Source organism: Lagenorhynchus albirostris, chromosome 3 (genome assembly GCF_949774975.1).
Source record: "Lagenorhynchus albirostris chromosome 3, mLagAlb1.1, whole genome shotgun sequence".
Classification (NCBI taxonomy): domain Eukaryota; kingdom Metazoa; phylum Chordata; class Mammalia; order Artiodactyla; family Delphinidae; genus Lagenorhynchus; species Lagenorhynchus albirostris.
In genome coordinates, this window is record NC_083097.1 from 170,137,054 (window position 1) to 170,160,704 (window position 23,651).

Below are 23,651 nucleotides of genomic sequence, written 5' to 3' on the forward strand. Positions count from 1 at the left end.
GCAAGATGCCGCCCCATTTCAGAAGGGGCTTGGAGCCGGGCCGGGTATGCTTCTCCCTGGCTGGCTGGGTTTCAGTGTGGCCTAGGGTGCGCACATCTGTCTTCTGATCACTTAGTTTGAGACTCTCAGTTCCCAAAAGGCAGCAAAGGGAAGAAACTCAAAGACAGACCCAGGGCAGGCTGAGGGCCAGGTGGGAGAAAGGCCATAGTCGTACACAGAAACTGTCACCGCCACCACCCCCAGCTCAGCCGGTCGCGCTGGCCCTGATGGCGGTCTGCAGTGAATCTGCTGTGGGGCCGGTTCCCTTCCCCACCCACTTTCCGAGAAGCGGGGGGCCCCTGGTGCTGTGCTGGGGCTGCCCCTGCCCAGATCATCATGAAGCCACTCAGCCCAGTGATCTGGCCCCTGGCGAGACAGCCTGGAAATGCACCGTGGGAGATGATGACCGAACATCAGGATCGCGAAGGTCTCCGCAGACTGACTTCAGGGGAGAGGAATCCCGCCAGCGGGCGTCTAGACTGCGGTGTTTCTGGGATGCTGGAACCGGGAGCCAGAAATGCCAGCCAGCGGGAGGGCTGTGCTGCCACCTGGTGGCCATGGCTGCACGGGAAGCACGACGTCCGCCCAGCAGTGTGGCAGGCGGACCCCAGGTGTTGGGTATCAGCGGTGAACAAGGAGGGGTTCCAGCCCTCGAGGAGCCTGAGAATGAAGGTGGAGGGCCTGCAAAACCTGCATTGATTTAGGGCAGGTGAGACCCCCGCTGGGTTCGGGACTCCACGGACCCTCAGGAGACTTCGTTCCATGACCATGTGACCTCTGAGGTCCTGGGATGCTGCTGCACACGCTTAAATACACACCTGAGGGGCAGGGAGAGGAGGTGACTCACAGACGCTGGGGGTCACCCTGGTTTATACCGGCTGACCGTTGGGGATTTATTCTGGAGTCTAAGCTGTGCTCTGGATCAAATTCAGTATTTTTCCAAATAATAAATGCAGGGGTCCCCCCCTCGGCACTGCTGACATTGAGGCGGGGTCATTCTCTGTGGCGGCCCTCCCAGGCACTACGGGGTGTACCTGTGGGGCGCGAGCCCGAGACAGGTTTGCCTTGGTAGGCCCCTGCCTCCAAACAGCAACCCGGAAAGTTATAGTTTATTAACTGCACAGGTGTGAAGATGAATACAAACCAGGCTGGGTTGTTATTATATATTCCTTAAGACATTCACTCTTGGTTGACTGATTTTAACGTAAGTGAAAGCACTTTGGTGGGCCCTGGGCACGGGCCTCCTGCGATGGACGGGGGCGAGCATGCTGCCCGGACCACCTTGGTTGAAACGTTGCTTCTCATGGGGGCCTCCCCTCCCCTCGCCCAGGCTGGGTCAGCCCCCTCTGCACAGGCCCAGCTCCTGGATGTTCACTTCGGATCCTGGGGCATTGCCCTAGACCCGTTCTCCATCCAGGCAGTCCTGCCCCCTGGGCACTGCCATGTCTGGAGACCTCTGTGGTTGTCACACTGTGGGTGACCTACCCCACAAGCACAAAGGACGGGCCCATACAACACAAAAGGTCCCCACGGAGCCATGCTCCCTGGGCCTGCCCCAGGGCTCCGAGGGACATCGGGGAGCCTGACCCGTTCCTGCCAGAACCACGGGTCCCACAGCCCGAGAAGGCCACGGCGGCCTGAGGGGCCATGTCTGGGGCCCAAATCAGCTGGAGAGACGGATGGAGGGAGGGCGGGAGGACAGCTCCTACCTGGTGGCCCGAGCAGGTTCACGCAGGGAGGAGCTTCGCGAACACCATCCACTCCCTGCCTACCTACCAGGTCTGTGCAGGGCCTCTGCACATCTGGGCCTGGGGCGCGGGGGTGAAAATGCACGTAACATAAAAGCTACCATTTTAATCACGTTGCACTGTTCAGCTCATTGGCATTTGTACAGCCATCACCTCTATCTAATTCCAGGACATTCTCATCTCCCCCATATGAAACGCCGTCCCCATCAGCAGTCACTTCTCCTCCCCCAGGCCGTGACAACCACGAACCCACTCTCTGTCTCTGTGGATCTGCCTGTTCTGAACGTTTCTGGAATTCGCAGCAGTGATTTCTGCAGTGACTCGAGGGTCTGCTGGGATCAAGGACACGGGGCGCCCTGCAATGTGCCTTGAGGGGTGGCCCTGAAGCAATGGGCACTTCTGTCCCCTCATGTCCTGACAGCCACCCCAGAATGTCGTTACAGGCTGGGCAGCAGCAAACCCCGTGTGCCTTCCAGGCGGCTGCTGCAGGGCGATCATGTCGCATCCTCTGTGGGTCGTTGTCTCCCTGCACCAGCAGGGGCAAGGGCTGGGCAGAAAGAGAGCCCCATGGGGGGCTGCTGACGTTACTGCTGCAAGACCCACGGCACCAGCTCCCGGGCCGACCCGAGCGGACTCAGCGAAGCAGGAGTGCTCACAGGCTAAGCCCGGCGACCGGTGCCCCGTGAGGAAGATGAGAGCGCTGGACCAGCACGGGATGAGCCTCAGGATAAGCCCAGCCTGCCTCACCGGTCACAAGTGTGACCGTAAGAAGGACGTGTGGTCACTTGGAAGGCTGCGGCAAGAGTGAGGCTCAGGGGTGGGCCACCCAATGTTTGTGCACCGTGGAAACTTCCAGAGGTCACAACCCAACGCGTGTGGGGTAGAGGCAGGGTCTCCCGGCGGCACTGCTGACATCCGGGCCGGGTCATCCTCGGTGGGACGTTCCCCAAGACACGTTCCGTTCCGTGATCATCTGACACAAATTCTCCTAAACAAAGTTTTATTGGCACGCGGGGCACAACCGGTAATTTACAAGAGCAGAACTGAGTCGTCTTGACGGAGAGTGTCAGCCTGCAAAGCCGACAATATTCCCTCTCTGGCCCTTTCTGGAAAAAGTGTGCTGACCGCTGACCTCTGGGCAAGCCCGGTGAACCTAACATTCTAGATGGGGGAGAGAAACATGCATACAAATAACTACATGAAACAGAGACAGTTTTACTCGGAGGCGTCATGGAGAAAAGCGAGGCAGTTCAAAAGGACCGTGGGTGTCGGTGGGATTCAAGGACGGGCTGGAGAGGAGAGCCCTCGCTGGAAGGGGACACTGGAGCACAGACCCTAAAGAGATGAGGGGCGGCCGTGTGGGTATTTGGAGGAAAGGTGGCGGCAGTGGGGGTGCAGCTCGTGCAAATGTCCTGGGGCGAGATGATGCCTTTTGGGGCAGCGGGCGGCGAGGTCAAAAGCTGACAGGCCCTGTGGCCACTAAGAGGTGAGCTGTAGCCCTTGGGAGATTGGGGAAGGGGTACTCTGAGCAGGGAGGTCACATGACCTGACAAAGCTTCTAAGGCTGCCTCTGCAGCTGCTGAGCTGGTGTTTCTTTCCTCCACGTGACGCAGCCCTGACTCAGCCTGGAGACGGTAGCCTGGCAGTGGGACCTGCAGCTCCATCTGGGTTGGGAGGGGGTTTGCAGGAGCTGCCTGGGCTGGGCCCTGACTCCCCGTCCACCTCCCTCGGCTCCCCGACACAGAGTTTGCTGGAAAGAGGCGGGTCCCCGCAGCTCCTTCCCAGGAGCGGGTGTGAGCTTCTTGGAAGCCGCAGGCCAGCGGCCACGGAGCTGTCTGCTGACATCACTGTGCAAGGCTGCGGCCGTCAAGACCCTGGGCTGCTCTGAAAGGGCTTTGAGGAATCGGAGACAGGGCGTCAGGACGACGTCCCACCTCCCCGATCCCCGCGTCCCACAGAGGACAGCGTGCCGTGCGTGCAGGGGGTGCAGGAGCTTCAGACGGGGCGCGTTTCCTGCAGACCCATGACCCCCACCCATGACAGAGAGGGGGCTGCACCAGCGTCCCGGGATCATCCCGTGGACCCAAGACCAGAATCACGAGCTCCCAGGACTAGAAGGAGTCCGGAGACAACACTGGGCGGGTCATCCTCTGGGGGGCCGTCCCGGGCGCTGCAGGGTGTGCAGCAGCACCCCTGGCCCCCACCCCCTCGATGCCAGGAGCACCCCAGTCAAGATGACCACAGATGTCCCCAGACATGGCCCAGTGTCCCCTGGGGCAGGATCAGCCCCAATGAGACCCCCCCCCCGTCTGGGTCCAATAATAGAAATGACTTTGGAAGCAGCTGGTCAGCCCCTCTGCCCAGGGCCCCGTGTGGACACCGGACATATTTGAGGAGCAGAGTGAGGAACCTATGGAGCTGCTGGTTGCTGGGCTACTGTGTGTTGAAACGGAGAACACAGATGCTGAGATTTCTGGTTGCCCAATCCCTGGAAAGCACAGTTCCCGGCCCTTCTGCATCACAGCCAAGAAATCCAGCAGAGGCCGGGCTGTGTTCCTGGCATTGCGGCCGCGGCGGCTCTGCGTGACCCCAGGCTTGTTCCCGGCAGGTGCTGCGAAAGGGATCCAGCTGCCCCGGGAGGGCGGGACTCCTCGGCTTCTGCACCCTGCCTGCCCCTCAGAGGGCCTGGACTGGAGGTGGCTCTCACCCTGGGAACAGTCTGGGGACACCTGTGGTCGTCACGACGGGGGGTGCCCCTGGCATCCAGTGCGTGGGGACCAGGGAGGATGCTCCACATGCCGCGGTGCCCGGGACGGCCCCCCGCAGAGGAGGACCCGGCCCCACACCCACAGCGCCGAGGGGGGAGGCCCTGGGTTAATTACTTGGGAGAAAACTGAGCCTGCTCCCTGCTCACACTGGACACCAGCATAAACTGCTGACGGTCAGACAGCACAACCCAGGTGAGCCCAGTGTCTCTGAATGGCCTCCTCTCCTTCCCACACCACTCAGGTGGCGTGTCCCGTCTGCACGTCAGCAACACGCGGGGGGAGAGAAGCCACAGCCCCCGCGGCTGGGGTTGGGGGGGGCGGCCTGGGCCCCGTGCTGTCCCCGGGTCGGCAGCCATGGCCCTAGAGACCGCCCCGTGAGCAGGACCGTCTTTCCCAGCCCCTTCCTGGTTAGCCCGGCCCAACACACTGGGGCGGGTGAAGTAAACACAGCCCGGCGCCAAGGACAGACGCTCGGCCTCACCCGTAGGCGGGGCACCCGCAGGGGATGAGGCAGGGGAAGGGGGAGGGACCTGGGGCCCAGAGCCTCCCCTCTCCTGGCCTGGACCTCAGAGCTGAGCCAGTGCCGGCCCAGGGCCCACCCTTGCTTTAATGCTCTGCTCTCACCGTCTGGAATCTCCTGGAAACTTCTGAGCAAGGGGCTCAGGTTTTCATCTCGTACCTGGCCCTGAAGATCCTCTCGCTGATCCCACAGCTGCAAGACGAGGGAGTTTCTGAGGCCTCGTCCCTCTGAGCGCCATGTGGGCCACCAGCACCTGGGGGGACGCTCAGGATGGGGGTGCGGGAGGGTAGGGAAGCCCAGGGTCACAGGCATTTGAGTTTCCAAGCAGAGAGCGATTTGGAGTCCACCTGCGTGCAAGTCTGGCTCTAAACCCAAGTGCCCAGAGTGAGCAGGGATCGAACTCAATGCTTTTTCCAAATGGTTAACACAGGGTCCCCGCCCCCCCGTCCCCCCCACCTCGGTGCTGCTGACATCAGGGTGGGGTCGTCCTCTGTGGGGCAGCCGTCTTGGCCTCCCACCCACTTGATGCCAGACCCCGTCCCCCATCGTGACAACCACAGATCCCCCGGACATGGTGCAGTGTCCCTGGGGGCAGAATCGCCCCTGGTTGAGACCCACTGGCCTAGACGAGGGACTGGTCTCTTCTGGGGAGGCTGGGCTAAGCCACGTCGGGGCAGAGCCCGACTTGCCACTGCAGCTCTGACCCTGCCTCGGGGGCTGCGAGCCTTGGGCCCCCATCGGTTTGATCAAAAGCACGAGACCAGCCTGGACAGAGGGCCATTCTCCAGGACGCCTGGCCGTCACGCCTCACGACTGTCCATGCCCTGCCCACCACCTCCCACCTCCCACCCTGCAAGCCCCCGCCTCCAGGGAGCCCTTGGAGCTCCCTCACCCTCGGCGCCTGCCTTCTGCATCGGATGCCCTCCCTAGCCCCCTAGCCGGCGTGGACGTAGACGAGACCTCCTCCGAGACCTCCCTGGACCCCGGGGCTCTCATCTCTCTGCTCGGCTCCCCCAGGCACATTTCCTGATTTCTTCCTCTTGCCCTTTTTTTTTCTTTGGCCGCACCGCGCGGCATGCAGGATCTTAGCTCCCCGATCAGGGATCGAACCCGCGTCTCCTGCACTGGAAGTGTGGAGTCTTAACCATTGGACTGGACCGCCAGGGAAGTCCTCTTTTGTCCTTCTTGTTTGCTTGGGTGTCTGTGTCAGCGCTGTCCTTGGAGGGCAGGGCTTCATTCACCACCATGGCCGGCACCTACGACCACCCTCGGCCTGTGCTGGGTGCCGGGTCGGCATTCTGACTGACGGTCTGACCTGCCACTCACTCTCCAGCCACCATCACCCCCTCCCCGGCTTCTCCAGCCACTTTCCCCGACGCTATCCTCACCCTCCACTGACTGCGGTGGAGTGCTCACTCGACCACACAGTTGTTTTCTCCTGTCCTGTTTTTTTTCAACAAACGTGTACTTTGAAATAATCTGGGGTTTACAGAAAAGTTACAAAGACAGTAGAGAGAGTGCCGTCTGCCCTCACCCAACTACCCCTCCCCGGGGCGCGTTTGTCACAGCTGGGAAAGTGACATGGGGACACTTTAGTCAGATTTCCCTAGTTTTCCCCCCAATGTCCTGCCCCAGGATCCTGACACTCTGTTCTGTCGCCACTCACGTGTCCTCAGTCACCTCTGGGCAGTGAAAGCCTCTGGCTTTTCCTGGCCATCTTCTCACTAATTCTTTGTTTTGGGAAAAAAAAAAAGTTACTTTCCATTTAAAAATGCCATTTAGGGCTTATTCTTGTTATTTGTAAATGAATTAATAAATACTTAAGATTTTTCTCAGTTTTAATTTTGAATCTAGTGACTTTTCATAAATACAACCCAAATTAAAGAAAAGCTCTTTGGAGCCTTCAAGACCAAAACGCTGGAGAACCTCTGTCCTAAAGAGTGGTTGGTGAGCTCTGGCCCTCTGCACACTTTTTGTAAAGTTTTACTGGCACATAGCCACGCCCCTTCCCTCAGGTATTGTCTCTGGTGGCTTTCAAGATACAGGAGTTGAGTGTTTCAGCAGAGACAGCCTGACCTGCAAATGAAAATATTTAAGGTCTGGCCCTTTACCAAAAAGTCTGCTACTGTTGATCTCCGTTATAGCAAGTTTGTAGCAAGTGCTTGTTTAAAATCAGGCCAGGGACTTTCTTGGTGGTCCAGTAGTTAAGACTCCGCACTTCCACCGCAGGGGGCGAGGGTTTGATCCCTGGTCGGGGAACTAAGATTCTGTATGCCGTGAGCAGCCAAAAAAAATTTTTTTAATAAAAAATAAAATAAAATCAGGCCAAAACCTACAGGGTGTGGGGTCCCAACAGACATCAGAATACCAGTACCATTGAAATGTCCATCACGTAACATCTTTCAAAAGCAAACACCAAAAAAAAAAAAAAAAAAAAAAAAAAAGCAAACACCACCGTGGACCATTATGCAGCCATGAAGAGGGGGGAAGCCCTGACACTCGCTACAATGTAGATGGACCCTGAGAACACGATGCTCAGTGAGAGAAGCCAGACACAGAAGGACACACAGTGTGTGATTCCACTGATGGGAAACGTCCAGAACAGGCAGATCCACAGACACAGAGAGTGGGTTCGTGGTTGTCAGGGGCTGGGGAGGGGGATAGGGGGAGCGACTGCTGGTGGGGACGGGGCTTCTTTTGGGGTGATGGAATGTTCTAGAATTAGCTAGTGGTGGCTGTTGCACAACTAGGTACTAAAATGCACTGAATTGAACACTTTAAAGGATGAATTGTGTGCTGTGTGAACTATATCTCAATAAAAGAAAAAGAGCCCACAGCCCTGTGCTTTGGCTACAGGACACTGTCCTGTTCCATGTCCTACACGCGAGGTGTCCCAATCACTGCCCCACCTTGCAATCACCCCTCAGACATAGTAACAGCCCTCACCCCGTCCCCCGACTGCACCCCAGGGCAGGGCCCATGGCACCCCCAGGGGGCGCTCGTGCTGCAAGATCAGCATGTTATAAAGAAGAGAAAAGTCAAAGTGGTATTCCCTCAAAGCAAACTGGAAAGATCTCGGGCAAGAATTCAACATGTTTAAGCAATTACAGGCAAAAGAGATTTCAAGGAAATGTCCCAGCGATTGGTGGGATTCTAGGGTCACGGTGCCAGCCTCACCGGGGGACCCTTGGGTGTCTCCACAGCATCATTACCCCTGGCTGGACAGCTGGTAGTGTGCCCGGAACGGACTTGCGGGGTGGAGATGCTGTCCAGTCAAGGCTGTGCTGTGACCTTGGGTGACCTCCTCCAGCCCTGGTTTCCACTCTCGTTTGCAAAGGCACGAAGGCTCCCCTCCTGGCATCGCGCTCTGGGTAGAGGTTACATTTTGGCTAAATGACTTGCTCTGGCCAAGAGTGAGCCCGGTCCACTGGGCTTTTATCTGCTGCAGGCTCCCCTCCCCCTGTGACCCGCCCTCCTACCCTCCCTCCCCGCCCCCCCACCACAGTCCCTTACTGAGTTCCACCCAGCTCCCACACGGTGGGTTGAGCAGTGTGCCCCCAAAATTCATGTCCACCCAAAACCTCAGATGGTGACTGATATGAACTGAATTCTGGTCCCCCAAATTCCTGTGTGGAAGCCCTGACCCCCAGGACCTCAGACTGTGACTGTATTTGGAGATGGGGTTTTTAAAGAGGAGATTAAGGTAAAATGAGGCCCTGAGGGTGGGCCCTGAGCCAATGGGACTGGGGTCCTTATAAGAAGACAGATTAGAACACAGACATGCCCAGAGGGGAGACCATGTGAGGACATGGGGAGAAGGCAGCCGTCCTCACACCAAGCAAAGAGGCCTCAGAGGGGACCAGCCCTGCCGACACCGCGATCTGGGACGTCCAGCCTCCAGCACTGCGAGAGAATAAGTGTCTGTTGTTTAAGGCCCCGGCCTGTGGTATTTGGTTGTGGCAGCTTGAGCGGACTAGTTTGATGACCTTATTTGGAAATAGGGTCTTTGCAGATGTAATTAGTTGAAGTAAGATGAGGTCATGCTGGAATAGGATGGGCCCTAACCCAATGCTGGTGTCCTTATAAGAAGAGGAGAGACACACAGAGATAGAGGGAAGGTCACATGACAATGGGGGCAGAGACTGGGCTGATGTGTCCATAAGCCCAGAACTGCCTGGAGCCCCAGAGGCTGGAAGAGGCAGGAAGGACCCTCCCCGAGCCTCTGTGACATCTTGACCTCGGACTTCTGGCCTCCAGGACTGTGGGAGAATAAGTCTCTGTTGTTCTAAGCTGCCCAGTCTGGGGTCATCTGCTACGGTGGTCTCAGGACGCTGTCACCCCTCTGCGGTTTCCCTTCCCCACATTCTGACAGCCTGTGGAAGAGTCCGTCCTCCAAACACCCCTCTGGTTAGCAGAGGGTCTCCTTCACCCACTCTTGTCCTCAAAAGCGTTCACAGTGCCTTGAGGGGACTGCTTGTACTTAAAATTTTATTTTTGACTGGATATATTAGTCCATTCAGGCTGTTATCACAGAACCCTGCAGACTGGGGGGCTTAAACCACAGACATGATTCCTTATTGTCCCAGAGGCTGGAGGCCCATGATCAGGCTGCTGGCATGGCGGGTTCCTGGTGAGGGCCTACTTCCTGGCCTGCAGACAGCCGCCTTCCTGCTGTGACTTCACATGGCCAGAGCTCTCTCCATCCCCTCATAAGAGACCAGAGCTCTCTCCATCCCCTTATAAGGACACTAATCTCATCCTAGAGGCTCCACCCCCATGACCTCACCGACCCCAATCAACTCCCAAGGGCCTCACCTCCAAACACCATCCCACTGAGGGTTAGGGCTTCAGCATGTGAATGTGGGGGACATAAACATTCAGTCCATAACATGGGGGGTAGGTTATGATTATTAAATATCCACTGTGGGACTTCCCTGGCGGTCCAGTGGTTACAACTCCCTGCTTCCACTGCAGGGGGTGCGGGTTTGATCCCCGGTTGGGGAACTAAGATCCCACATGCCATACGGCATAGCCAAAAAAAAAAATCCACTGTGTACAGGCGGGGGGCCAGGCGAGGGACGGGTGGGGCGCCCGTGGCTCCATAGCGCCTGGCAGGGAGCTCATCCAGAGCTGACACGCCCCACAGGCCTGCTGACCTAACAGCTCCCTCTGGCCCCCAGCTCCAGCCTCCCTCTGAACCACTCCTGTCAGTGGAAGCTTTTGAGGAACACACAGCTTTGCCCTGCAAAAGTTAATGGCCACAAAGGGTGCCTGGGATGCAGAGCATGTCTGGGGAAAGACCCGGAAACCAGTAAGTCACTTGTTTACAGGAAGGGAGGCGGAGAGCTGGGAGCACAGGGGAGGGGAGACACCATTTTCACAGGACACAATCTGCACCTTTTGAATTCCTGTACCGTGGCATATTTATTTACGCAAAAACTTAGTTTTTCTTCCTAGGGGTGTCTGGGCCCGCGTGAGGGTAGGCGAGGGAAAAGCCAGGTATTGGCCCAGCTCCCTGATTCTGCAGCTCGGACTGGGCTCCCCCTGTCTTGGGGGAGCGGACAGGTGACCCGCACGCTGGGGCCAAGGTGTCAAACCAGAACAAAAAAATATTTCATGCTCCAAAGAATTGAAAGCGGGGTCTCAAACAGATAGCTGTACACCTGTGTTCACAGCAGCAGGACTAAAAGGTAGAAAGAACCCAAGTATCCATGGACGGATGATGGATAAACAAACGTGGTCCATCCACACGCTGGAAAGTGATTCGGCCTCGAAAAGGAAGGAGATTCTGACGCTCGCTATACCGTGGATGGACCCCAAGGACAGGATGCTCAGTGAGAGAAGCCAGACACAGAAGGACAAGTACTGTCTGATTCCACTCACAGGAGGTCCCTAGAGAAGTCTCATCCACAGAGACAGGAAGTAGATGGTGGGGGCCAGGGGCTGGGGGAGGGGTGGGGAGTCAGTGTTTCCTGGGGACAGCTTCTATTTGGGAAGATGAGAAAGTTCTAGAGACGGATGGTGGGGATGGTTCCACGACAATGTGAATGTATTTAATGCCACTTAACTGTGCACTTAAAAATGGTGAATTTAATTGTCATTTGTATTTCAACACACACGCGCGCGCACACACACACACACACACACACACACACACACACACACACACACACGAAGATGCTCCAAATGTTCACAAGAGCCTGGGTCTGTCCTGGGTGTGCATGTGCGCAGCAACGCAGCCCATGCGTAAACAGGGCAACCCTGGTGGCCTCACAACACAGGTGACCGTCACCAGGCGGCATATCCACCGCCCCACCCCACCCTCCAGGAGGTGGCTGAGCACATTAGAGTGCTAAGGGAAGGGTTCAGGGACCTGCTCCACTGAGCTTTCCTGATAATTCCCAAGGACGGAGGGGAGGGCAGGTGGACAGGCATGGGGACCCGGCACCTCAGCTCCCACCCCCGGCTCCCCGGCTGTTTACTGAGCTTAGACGTGTCCACTCTGCTGGCCAAACTGTTCCTGCCCCGAGATCAGGAAAACAAGGTCAGCTCAGGACATGGAAGCACTGCCCTGGCTGTTGTCCTTCCTGGTGGCTGCGGGGCCGGGACCCGCAGAGGGTGGACCCCTGCTGGTCACCTCCCAGGGGCGTGGGCTCTGGGCCAGGGGCACGTTCTGTCCCCATGGTTCCCCGACTTCTTTCTCCCCCTCAGTCAAGGGGAGGGGCCCTGGGATGGAGAGCAGGGGTCCAGGGCTCTCCAGCAACCTGCTGAGAGCCCTCACTCAGGCCCTCACTCAGGCCCAGGTTTCCATGGATACCAGAGAAGCTGGAAGACCCCTGAAACCTTCAGGAAGAAGGAAGGTAGAGCCCAGAAAGGGGAAGGGCATGGGGCTCGGGTGAGAAAACTCCAGTGACGGTGGGGTGACAGGACACGCTTCCCATCCGTCCAGAGCCCTCGCTGTGCCGCCCAGGGACACGGACTGCAGAGCTGATGACCTCATCTCCTCAGGCAGCAGCCCAGGGTGGCCGGGGCAGCTATCACCCCAGTTTTACCAAAGGGAAACTGAGGGTGGGAGCAGATGCCTGCCTGACCAGGGGTCTCGGAGCTGGGAGGTGCTGAGGCAGATGCTGCTTCTTGGGCCTGGCTCCAGTGCCCAGCCCCACCCCCAAGCATTGTAGAAACGGCCCTGAAACCCCCTGGGCCTCTGCCCATCACTGCTGGGGGCGACTGGGGCACCCTCACCTTCTCTGTGCCTCAGTTTCCTAATCTGGAAAACAAGCTCAATTGGTTGTTGCCATGGGTGGGGCTGGAACCCTCTATGGCTCCTCACTGCCCTGAGGATAAGCTGGTCTCTGCCCGAGGCCCCCTCGCTCCCTCTGCCTCACCTTGCACCCCTGCCCGCCATCCTGGAACCAGCCTCTACTCCTAGGCACACACTGCTCTCGCCACCTGGAGGGTCCCTCCCACCCCAATCGGCTCCAGGGCATTGGCATGCTCAACTCAAGATGTCACTTCCTCCAAGAAGGCCTCCCTGAAGCCCCAGAGGCAGCACCTCAAGCAGTGCTGTCACCATCAACTCACTCAACCAGGGTTTCAACTGGGGTGATTCTACCCCCCAGGGGACGTTGGGTAATGTCTGGGGACATCTGTGATTGTCACGACTAGGGGGCTCCTGGTATCGAGTGGGTGGGGGCCAGGGATGCGGTTCCACACCCCACAGAGCCCAGGACGACCCCGCACAGAGAACAACCTGGCCTCGGTGTTCACAGTGTCGAGGGGGCCAGCGGGCCCTGCTGCTCGGCCCTGGGACGCGGGAGACCTGGTTGCTGGTCTGCCGGGGGCACGTGCGTGTGCGGCTGCCTCTCCTCCCGCCTACTCTGCATGCCTGTCCTCACTCCGCAGCCCCGGCTCGAGCCAAGGACGCCCACAGCTGGCAGCCTGGCTCTCTGTGGCTCTGGGCTGCCTGGCTTTGTGAGTCCTGCAGTCAGAGGGCCCTGGCTCCGAGCTCGCCTCTCATCCACGCAGAGCTGTGAATGGGCCGGGATGTTAGTCAGGGACCCAGGGACGGCGCGTCCCATTCCAGGAGGCTCACGAGCTCAGACCTTGGCCCCGGCCGCTGACTCAGCCAGGGAGTCAGAGTGCGGTCATCACTCCTTCCGGTGCACGATGAGTACATTCTCCGCTGGCCCCACCATGCCACCGGTCCTGGTCACAGGCTCACCTCTCTGCTCAGGAGGTCAGGTGAGGATTCCTCCCTGAGCCTCATTCTTTCTTTCACTCGCTAAACATCCGGCCCGCAGTTGGGAGAGATCCCTGACCCGAAGGAGCTTACGATCCGGCCTGGGTGACAGACGCAGCTAATTTGAATGTCACAGAACAGTTATCGTGTTAACACTCAGCTTCTCTCTGCTCCTAGTTTCTCTTCTGTGACATGGAGGTGATTACCTCTAATTGGCAGAGCTGAGGTGAGTTTCAGAGCAAGAGCGTGGGAAGTCAACAGGGTAGGTGTATCGATCAGCTACTGCTGCATGACAAATCACCACCAACTTAGGGTCTAAGACAACACCCTTTGTCATCTCCTGGTTTCTGTGTCAGGAAACGGGGGTGTGGCTTAACTGGGCCCTCAACTCGGGTTCTCAAAAGGCTGAAATCAAGGGATTGGCCAGGCTGAGCTCTCATCTAGGAACTTAAGGGTCCCCTTCCAAGCTCATCTGACTGGTTGGCAGAGTCTACTTCCCTGCAGGTGTAGGACTGAGGCCCCATTCTCCTGCTGGCTGTTGGGAGGCGGCTGCTCTCAGCTCCCATGGCCTCCTCCACGGGCAGCGTGTGGCTGTTTGCTTTTTCCAAAGCCAGTAGGAGAGTGTCTGCTGTTGCTCTGGTTTCTCTCGCTCTCTCTCTTTCTTGTGGTAAAAAGCATATAACCATTCTAACCATTTTTAAGCACACAGCTCAGTGGCATTAAGCACACTCATATTGTTGGACAACCATCCCCGACATCATCTCCAGAACTTTCTCATCTTCCCAAACTGAAGCTCTGTCCCCATGAAACACTGACTCCCCACCCCTCCCCCAGCCCCTGGCCCCCACCATCTACTTCCTGTCTCTGTGGATGTGACCCCTCTAGATAGGCTTCTGGTCTCTTGTAAGGGCTCATCTGATTAGGTCAGGCCCACCCAGACAATCGTTGTGATGAACGAACTCAAAAGTCCACCGATCAGGGGTCTTTGTTATAAAGTCCCTTGGGCCATATCACATCAGCCTAACCACAGAGTGGCATCCCATCCATTCCAGGTTCTGCCCACACTGAGGAGCAGGGATAGGACAGTGTGTGGACACCAGGGGGGCGGGGGTCTTTGGTGCCATCTTGGAATTCCCCCTCCCACGGGAGGTGCAGTGACATGGGGTGCTGCCACTGTATGGGCTCCCGTGAGGAAGAAGCACACAACAAGCCCCCACCGCCTGGGGAGCGCCTGCCATTCAGGGCGCAGAGAAGACGGCAGAGAACTCTGGGGAAGTTGAGGGAGCCTTGATTCCAACAACGGGATGTCTCAGCAGTCCTCGGAGCCTGGGTAGAATGGCCAGGGGAGGATGAGGGATGGTTCTCACCCCCCAGAGAGAACTGGGGTACCTCACTATAACTCCCGGCCCTCCCCGTCACTCCTCCCTCTGGCGGCCCTCCTGTGGATGCCAGGACCGCGGTGGTGACAGCGGGCCCGTCCCCTGTGCTCAGAAAGGGCAAGTGAGTCGCCTGGGGTGCCCGTGTGAGTGAGGGGTGCATCTGGATTTGAACCTGAGCCTTCTGGTGCTGGGAGCCTCCACAGAATTGCAGACCACCCCCCCCCCCGCAAGAGAATAAACCCACTGGAAGGGCTAGCTGCCTAATAAGGTGGCAGACGAGATGCCCAGAATTGTGGGAAAAGAGAGGCACAGCCCTGCACGACGAGCGTGGGGCACTGCGCCGCCCAAGGTTAGATGTTCGTATCTGTTTTTCCCAGCCCCCCCAAACACAGCAGGAAGAGCTCTCTCCACTCTGCAGACATGTGACGGTCCTACACACCCACAAATTAAACAGAGCCGAATCCGTGCACGTGACAGAGGGCCCAGAACTCTGCACACACGCAGTCCCTACGCCAACTTCCTATTTTTGTGCAATAGTTACACGAGATGCCGCCACTGAGGGGAGCTGGGGGAAGGGTGCATGGGATCGCTCTGCACGGTTTTTGCAACTTCCTAAGAATCTGGAATTATTTCAAATTAAAGGGTTTTTTTTTAAAAAAACCAGGTGAGGGGACTTCCCTGGCGGTCCAGCGGTTAAGACTCTGAGTTTCCACAGCAGGGGGCACGGGTTTGATCCCTGGTCGGGGGAACTAAGATTCCACATGCCCCACAGCGTGGCAAAAATAAATAAATAAATAAATAAACAAATAAATAAAACCAGGTGAAGCTATGGGTTTGTTTAGCTGTGGCGAGGACAAAGCACGCTTTCTCCAAGCACCGCCTTTCTACCCCAACCCTGACCCACCCGCGGTGCCTCAGCAAGGAAGGCGAGGGTAAAGAGATCCCCTGCATGGCCCTGGCGGAGGCTCAGCGTGGCTGGGTCTGGAATGACCATGCCCCCTTCTCCCCCTTTGTGGCCATAAGGATTCTAAGTCCCCAAACCCCTGCCCCCTGTGTACCAACCCCCAAGTGTGGGCAGGACTGTGAACGTGATACCATTTCCCATATTAGGTGATTTCGTACAGAAGAAGGGATTCGGAGGGTGTACTTAAAGCCCCGAGTCAGTTGACTTTGAGTTGATCAAAAGGACAAATCACGTGGGTGTCCAAGGGCAGGGCCCTTCCTGCAGTGAGAGACTGAGGGAAGAGGGGGCCCACAGAGGAGACCATGAGGCTGGGCCAGGACCCAGTGGCCTCCAAGAGCTAAGAGTCGTCCCTAGCATGCTGTCAGCAAGGCAATGGGCACTTGGGCCTGACGACTGAAAGGAAACAAATCCTGCCGACAGCCTGAGCGAACTTGAAAGTGGATCCTTCCCCAGTCGAGTCTCAGGTAAGAACTCAGCCCTGGCCAGGCCGAGTGAGACCCTGAGCAGAGGCCCCAGCCACACTGTGTCCACACTTCTGCCCCGATAGACAGGGGAGGTGTAAGCTGCTGAGCCTGTGGTGGCTTGTTACAAGGCAATGGCTAGCTAGTACACTCCTCATGGGATGGCAGAGCAGACTGCCCGGGGTTTTACAATCACTGTCACATTTAGTCACGTGCAGGGGATGCTCCTACAGCTCAGGAAATTCCAAGGCCTTTGGGAGCTGGGAGCCAGGACCCATGGCTGAAGTCCAAAATATGTATTTATGATAAGTCACAAGATCACACCCACCAGAAGCTCCAACTATCACTACACTGGGGGGTAGGTTTTAACATCTGAATTTGGGGGGACACCAATGGCAATTAGAAACAAGCTCCCAACACCCCAGTTCCCTGTGACCCTGCATTTTGCGGCACCTGCTCAGGTCCCCAACCCACCCTCAGCCCCCCGGCCCCGCCCCCCGCCCCAACTCCCAGGCCCTCCCCAGGCCATGCCTCAGTCCTCTGTCACACACCCCCACTGTGTACACTGTACTGGGAGCTTCTGCACACAGACACACGTGTTTTAGCCTGGCGGGGCCTGGCACGCGGGTGTCGGCTAACTCAATGAATGAAGCAGGAAGGGAGGGAATAAGGAGAAAGAGGCACGTCCTCGGAGCCCACCGGCTCAGATGGAGTCAGGCCAGTGCGTTGCAGGGTGGAGAACTGGCCCTGGGGTGTGGGGAGCTCCTTCTGCCCACCCCAAATGGGCCACTCTTCAGCCTCCTGCAGCTCCCTCTCCTCCTCTGCCCCCCACCTTCTTATCATATGTGACTGTCACCCTGTGCGTGTTTGGAGTCAGACGAGGCCTTGAATCTGTGACTCTACCTACGACCGCATGTGTGTATCATCCCTGCCCTGAGGGAGGCTGACTGTTCAAGTGGTTGCCTAGCAACGCGCCCGTGACTGGGGATACAGGGGTCTCTATGCCTTGGCTGCCGCCTGGGCTGAGCCAGTTCTCGCTGCCCCACGGGAGGAAGCCTGGCTCTGCTGTATCAGACGTGAGCCTCTCTGGGCCTCGATGCTCAGACTGGTAGAATCAGGTGGCAGCACTAACCAGTCCATAAGGGGATTAGCCCACAGGGTCGGAAGAGTGGGGCCTGGGTGGGAACCACGGTAATAACTCACAGTAGAGCACAAGGAGAGTGATCTCGATTGATCCTGGGAGCAAGAATCTTGTGGAGAAGGGGTCTCTCCTCCCACTCGCTGGGTGCTGCTGACGTGGGGCTGGGGTATCCTCTGGGGGGCCATCCTGGACACTGTGGGGTGTGGAACAGCCTCCCTGGCTCACGCCAGGAACTCCCCAGTCATGACGACCACAGACGTCCCCAGACATGGCCAGGTGTCCCCTGGGGGCAGGATCAGCAGGGTGAGACCCTGCTGTAGGGGGTCAAACTCATGTCTGAACTGCCCCCGCTGCCATGGGAAGCACCACGTGGCCTGCTCTCCAGAATCAGAGCTGCAGCCTGCAGGGAGAGGGTTCCGAGCCCTGTGGGCTGCAGAGGGGGCCCCCTTGGCCGGTTTCTGCGCGGGACCCCATAATTACATAGGTATCATATATGCTGTCAGGAAGGCAGGGACAGCAGAAGCCGTGACCTTCCGTGAGCAGAACGTTTTAAGGTTTTTAACTGTCTATCTTGGCAGTTCTTTCAGAAGAACAGCTTGTCCATGGAGAGAACTGATAATAATGTGCATTTCAACACACCCGGGACAGATCAGAAGTGGGTAACCAACCAGGAGAAAGAAACACGCTCTGGCTTGCGCGCTGGGTTGGAGTTTGCTCCCCATACCAGGGCCACTCTCTCAAGATAAAGGGCTCCAATAGGCGCTTTCAGCAGAAATGTTCGCAAACTCCCGGGAGAACAGGGGCTATCAGAAAAACACCCCGCTGTTGGGAGGTCACGGAGTTCTGCATTCTCACCACGGGCGGGAGGGCTGGAGAAGTGCCTGAGAAATCGTTCTCAACCAAGAATCACCCCAGTCTGTGCAAAATCTTCCATTTCCACCTTGGCCCCCTTTCAGGAAGGTGCTCAGTGGCCACCTGGGGCTCACGGCTGCCATATTGGAAAGCCCAGCTCTTGCTCAAAGAACGACGGCACCTCCATAAGGAAAGCCAGCACCACGATGGCCCACACCTGAGCCCTGGCACAGCTGCCATGCCGTAGGGACACTTGCTAAGCCCTTCCATGAGGCAGGAACCAACTGGCTGTGGCCGCGGCCACTCAGAGCTTCCAAACCAACAGGAAAATCCACCCAGTGGGGCCCTAAACACATCCAAAGACAGAGTGAGAGAGGGATCAGTGAGGCAGGGGTCTCACCCGGGTGACCCTGCCCCCATGGGACACTGGGTGATGCCTGGGGACATCTGTGGTTGTCACAACCGGGGGCTCAGGGAGGCTGCTCCACACCCCACAGCGTCCAGGCCCTGATGTCAGCACTCCTGAGAGGGAGAGACCCCAAATGGGTCCACGATTCTCACTGACACATCAGTCCTGTGAGAGCTGGGGATTCTGCCCGCCCTGCTCACTGGCGTCCCCCAGAGCCTGGCCTGGGCAGACAATGGGAAATCCTTGCTGAGGGGATGGAGGAAATCTTTGGGAGGGTCACCCCGTGCCTGGCCAGGCCGGGCAGCCACTGCCCAGGTGACTGTACTGGGAGGTGACACACGCCCGAGGGTGCCGCAGGGGACACTGGGCAGATTCCAAACAAGGAGGCTTTGAGGGTGGCTGCCTGGGGAAGCCTCCCAGGGGCCAGAGCCGCTGGCCCGGCTCCAGGCGCCAGGGGAGAGAGTCACAGAAGCAAGACCCAGTCGTAACGGCGGGGTTGCCCACCCTCACCCTTTGGCCTTCGTTCCCTGGTCCAGGCTCTGCTCCGGCCACTGGAGGGTGCTGGGGCCAGGGCGGGTTCGGGGGTGCAGGTGCCGTTAGCCCGCCAAGGTGACAGAGCCCGTGTTTTGTGCCTCCCTCTTACACCCAATGGACCCACAGAGGTCTGCAAGCAGGGGCAGGGGGGTGTGGTGTGTGTGCCCAGAGCAGGGTGACCATGGGACCCTGGGGGCTGAACCAGAATGTCTCGGAGAACGTGGACGGGTGGTCACGGGTCTCCAGGAGGGCCGAGGGGTTGACTGAAGACAGCTGGGCGCCCCCTTGCACCCCCTGCACCCCCTCCATCAACATCCCTGCCTGGCTCAAGGTCGGTCCCGCCAGAGACCCCGTGGACTTTCGCTGCCCCCTAGTGGCCGCCAGTGGGAACTGCAGCACTCTGGGGAATGTCTCCAGCCCCGGATCCCAAACTCCGGTTCCTCTTTTAGCCCTGGTGTTTGCAGAAATTGAGTGCAGCGGATCAGCGTGCTGTCATCAGGATGGGTGGGTTGCTTGGTGACACCCTGGCTTCCCTGGAAAGGCGGCGGCCCAGCAACAGGAGACTCCCCCTGCCCGCCCCCAGTGCTGTGGGGAACTGGATGTGAGGACGCCTGCAGATGCTGAGCACAAGGCCTGGCAAACAGGATGTGCTCATCGTGACTATGAGACTAAAAAGCAATCAGAAAAAGCCCAGATTCCCCCCTTCCAGGAGCGCGTACAGGAGAGTAGGCTTCCTTGGAACAGAAAACCCCTGCAAGGCCGGCAGTGGGCACCAGCTCAGGGTACAATTCTGTCTCCCCCAGTGGTCACTGGACACTGTTGAAAGGGAGGCTGGCCCTCCTCTGTGGGGGGCGTCCTGGGCACTGCAGGGTGTGGACCAGCATCCCTGCCCCCAACCCTCTCGATGCCAGGAGCCCCCCAGTCATGAAAACCATAGATGTCCCCTGACATGGCCCAGTGTCCCCTGAGTGGGGAGCAGGGGATAGAATCATGCCTGCGTGAGACCCACTAGCACAGCTGAATTTCAAATGGTGCAAGGATTTAAGGGTAAAATACACAATCGAACAAAACGCAGGTGAATTGTCTTTTTATAATCTTGACATGTGGAGGAAGGCCACACAAAACAAAAAGGAGAACGTGGGTGTGCGAGAGACGTTTCAGATGCCCGATGACAAAACCCACGATGAGCAAAGTGCAAAGGCACGCTCAGAAAAAAATTCGCAGTGGACGTCGTACAGAGAAATAGAAATTAAACGCATCACTGGGGCTTCCCTGGTGGTCCAGTGGTTAAGACTCTGCACTTCCAATGCAGGGGGGCAAGGGTTTGGTCCCTGGTCAGGGAACTGAGATCCCACATGCCGTGTGGCGGGGCCAAAAAAAAAAAAATCGCTGGGAGAGAAACCCCAACAGAAAGGACGCAGCTGGGCCATTCGCCTTAGAGAAACGGCTGCGCTCACGAAAAGGACGCCCGGACGCAAGAGGTGAAATCACCTGGGCTTGTCAGGTTGGCCAGGACCTAAAACTAAACTTGGGAGGATAGGGAGACGCACCCTGGGATGGGAAATGGTGCGTTTCTGTGGGTCTTTGCGGCTGAAGGTCAAAATGTAAATGAGGGCTTCCCTGGTGGCATAGTGGTTAAGAATCCGCCTGCCAATGCAGGGGACACGGGTTCAAGCCCTGGCCCAGGAAGATCCTACATGCCGCAGAGCAGCTAGGCCCATGCGCCACAACTACTGAGCCTGCGCTCTAGAGCCCGTGAGCCACAACTACTGAAGCCCGCGCGCCTAGAGCCTGTGCTCCACAACAAGAGGAGCCACCGCAATGAGAAGCCCGCGCACCACAATGAAGAGTAGCCCCCTTTCACAGCAACTAAAGAAAGCCCGTGCACAGCAACCAGGACCCAATGCAGCCAAAAATAAATAAATAAATAATTTTTTTAAAAAAAGAGAGTGAATTTCAAGTTGCATAGGAAATGTATAAAATATGATTTTAAAAAAATGTAGGGGGTTTCCCTGGTGGCGCAGTGGTTGAGAGTCTGCCTGCCGATGCAGGGGACACGGGTTCGTGCCCCGGTCCGGGAAGATCCCACATGCCACGGAGCGGCTGGGCCCGTGAGCCATGGCCGCTGGGCCTGCACGTCCGGAGCCTGTGCTCCGCAACGGGAGAGGCCACAACAGTGAGAGGCCCGCGTACCGCAAAAAAAAAAAAAGTAAATGCGAACACTCAGACTTAAATTCACAGACAAGGCAAACCTACTTCTAGGAATTTACCCCAAAGGGCAACCAAGGATGTAGGAAGTCTGCACAAGGACATTCACCCCAGAACGTAGCAAAATTTAAAAAGAGAGAGAAAAAAAGAAAAACAGAAAAAGAAAATGAACACCCTCAAAAAAGCCTACTAATAAGACCAGTTAAATCAATTATAAAATTATTTTAAAAGAAATAAATTATAATTCAAACGACAATGTCCTACTGTATAGCACAGGGAATATCTTGTGATAAACCAGAATGGAAAAAAATATGAAAAGAGAATATATATATACGTATAACTGAATCACTTTGCTGTACAGCAGAAATTAACACAACACTGTAAATCAACTACGCTTCAATAAATAAATTTTTTTAATGAAATAAATTATAATTCATCTGTAACATCCGGCTTCAGGAAAGAAGATGGAAATCTAGGTTTTATGGATGAGGGAAGATGCCCATCAAGGGAATGCGTACATCAAACAGAAAATCCTACTTCTCCAAAACCCCGTGCGTGCGGGAGAAGTAATTCACAGAGAGATTCGGGAGGACACTCACTGAGGTGTCAGCAGTGGTCCTCGATGGGTGGGGGGTTTGGGGTGACTTACCTCTCCTTTGTCGTTGTCTAAATTCACTTTCTTTTTACAAGAAGTTGGTCAGATGTTAACACTACGGAGAAGGGTTGAGCGGGGCTAGCTCGTCCCGCACGCTGCGCAGACACATACCCCCTGCGCGACCTCGCCTGGCTCCGGGCCGCTCTCCAAACTTCCCTCCCACTTGGCGACTTTGTGAAACAGAGTTAACACTGGGAATCTGTTTGGGGCCTTGGTGGAGCGTAACCAGGCCAGACGGACCCCAGGGTTCCAATCTCAGCTTCTGGTCTTTGTCTGCAGGCACAGCCTCCCTCCCAAGCTGAGCTAAAATATATACGTTTTAACTTTACTGAGCTTCACTTTACACAGCATAAAATTGGCCAGTTTGAAGGACACAACTCAAAGATTCTGCAGTCAGTCCACCAAGTCACGAGACCACCCCGACCCCCACCCCTCGCAGTTCTGCACCCTCCCCTTCGCCCTGTAAGATGCCTGGTGCCCAAGCACAGTTCTTCCCCATTCCCGCCCCAGCCCCTGGCAACCCTGAGTCACCTTTCTGTCCCTACAGATTTGCCTTTTCTGGAAATATCATCTGAATGGAATCATTTAGCGTCTGCCTTCTTGTCTAACATGTTTTCTTTTATACAAACACACACACACACACACTGAATGAGAATATACGTTATAAAGATGTCAGATCTCCCTCAAATTTCTTGCTAGATTGAACACAACCTGAATCAAAGATCCATCTGTATTTTCGTTAGAAACCGGAAGTTTATTCCAAAGACGGCCTGAAAGAGGAAACTCCACGGAAGTAGCAAAGACATTTGTGACAGAATCAGAGGAGCACGGAGTGTGGTCCCTGACAATTACAGTCAATGAACCTGGCAGGCCATGGGGCAACCTCATTCATTCTCATGCTATTTCCTCTTCAAACGTCACAAAAGCTACTCAAAGTCCTCTTGGGAATAAGACCAGAAACAAACAAGCGAGCAAGAGTTAAAGGACCAGGACTGAGCTTTATTTTGCTCCTGACTTAATCTTCCGGAGGCCTTCGCCACATTTCCCGACCTGCTGTCCCACTGCGGTGGGTGACGGGGTTCAGATATCTGTCGCAGCCCACGACTTAGCTCTGCTCTGGCCGATGGCCATCGACGGGTCACCCTCCACGCCAACGGGAAATGGAGTGAAGCACCGTAGACCCCAATTAAGCCTCTTGAGGAGGAAGCTAAGAGCTGGGAAGCAGGTGGCACTGACGGGCCCGCGCCGCTCTGCGCCCATCCTGGGTGCGCTAGGACCCACCCTGCCGGACCACCCTGCCAGTCTCCCTGCTCTGTGTCCCTGCTCCCAGAGCCAAGGGCAGAAGACGTTCCCTGTGGCTGCCGTGCCCTCTTGATGGATAAGACGAGCCCTCAGAAACAAGCTGAGCTGGGAAGATGCAGGCGTGCACGGCGAGGACGCCGCCTGGACAGCAAACCCCAACCTCTTAACTCATCCTGGCTCCGAACCGCCAATCAAAGGCCTGCGCAAACACTGAACGTGGAGAAAAGAAAAACCTCAGGACACTGACCTGTGCTGGAGGCCTGGCTGTCTTCAGCGCCGAGGTTCAGGAACCCAATGTCCGCTCCCTGGAAGAAAAACGTACCACGTTAGCTGAGCATGATTGGCGCTGAAATGCTGGGTGGGTGTTAGCAGTGTCCACATGGAAGAGTCGTGCGCTTGTGAATAGACATAAAAATTGCTCTGGGGGCCTCC

The 23,651-nt window shown here is 56.8% G+C and overlaps 1 protein-coding gene across 1 annotated transcript in view; it reads right to left on the bottom strand.

Annotated features, from left to right (window-relative positions):
- GNG7 (G protein subunit gamma 7) overlaps positions 1–23,651 on the bottom strand; it is a 155,685-nt gene that overhangs the window by 84,550 nt on the left and 47,484 nt on the right. The window contains exon 2 of the mRNA XM_060145756.1: positions 23,467–23,524. The gene's annotated coding sequence lies outside the window, so the exon portion shown is untranslated. The remainder of the gene's footprint in view (positions 1–23,466; positions 23,525–23,651) is intronic.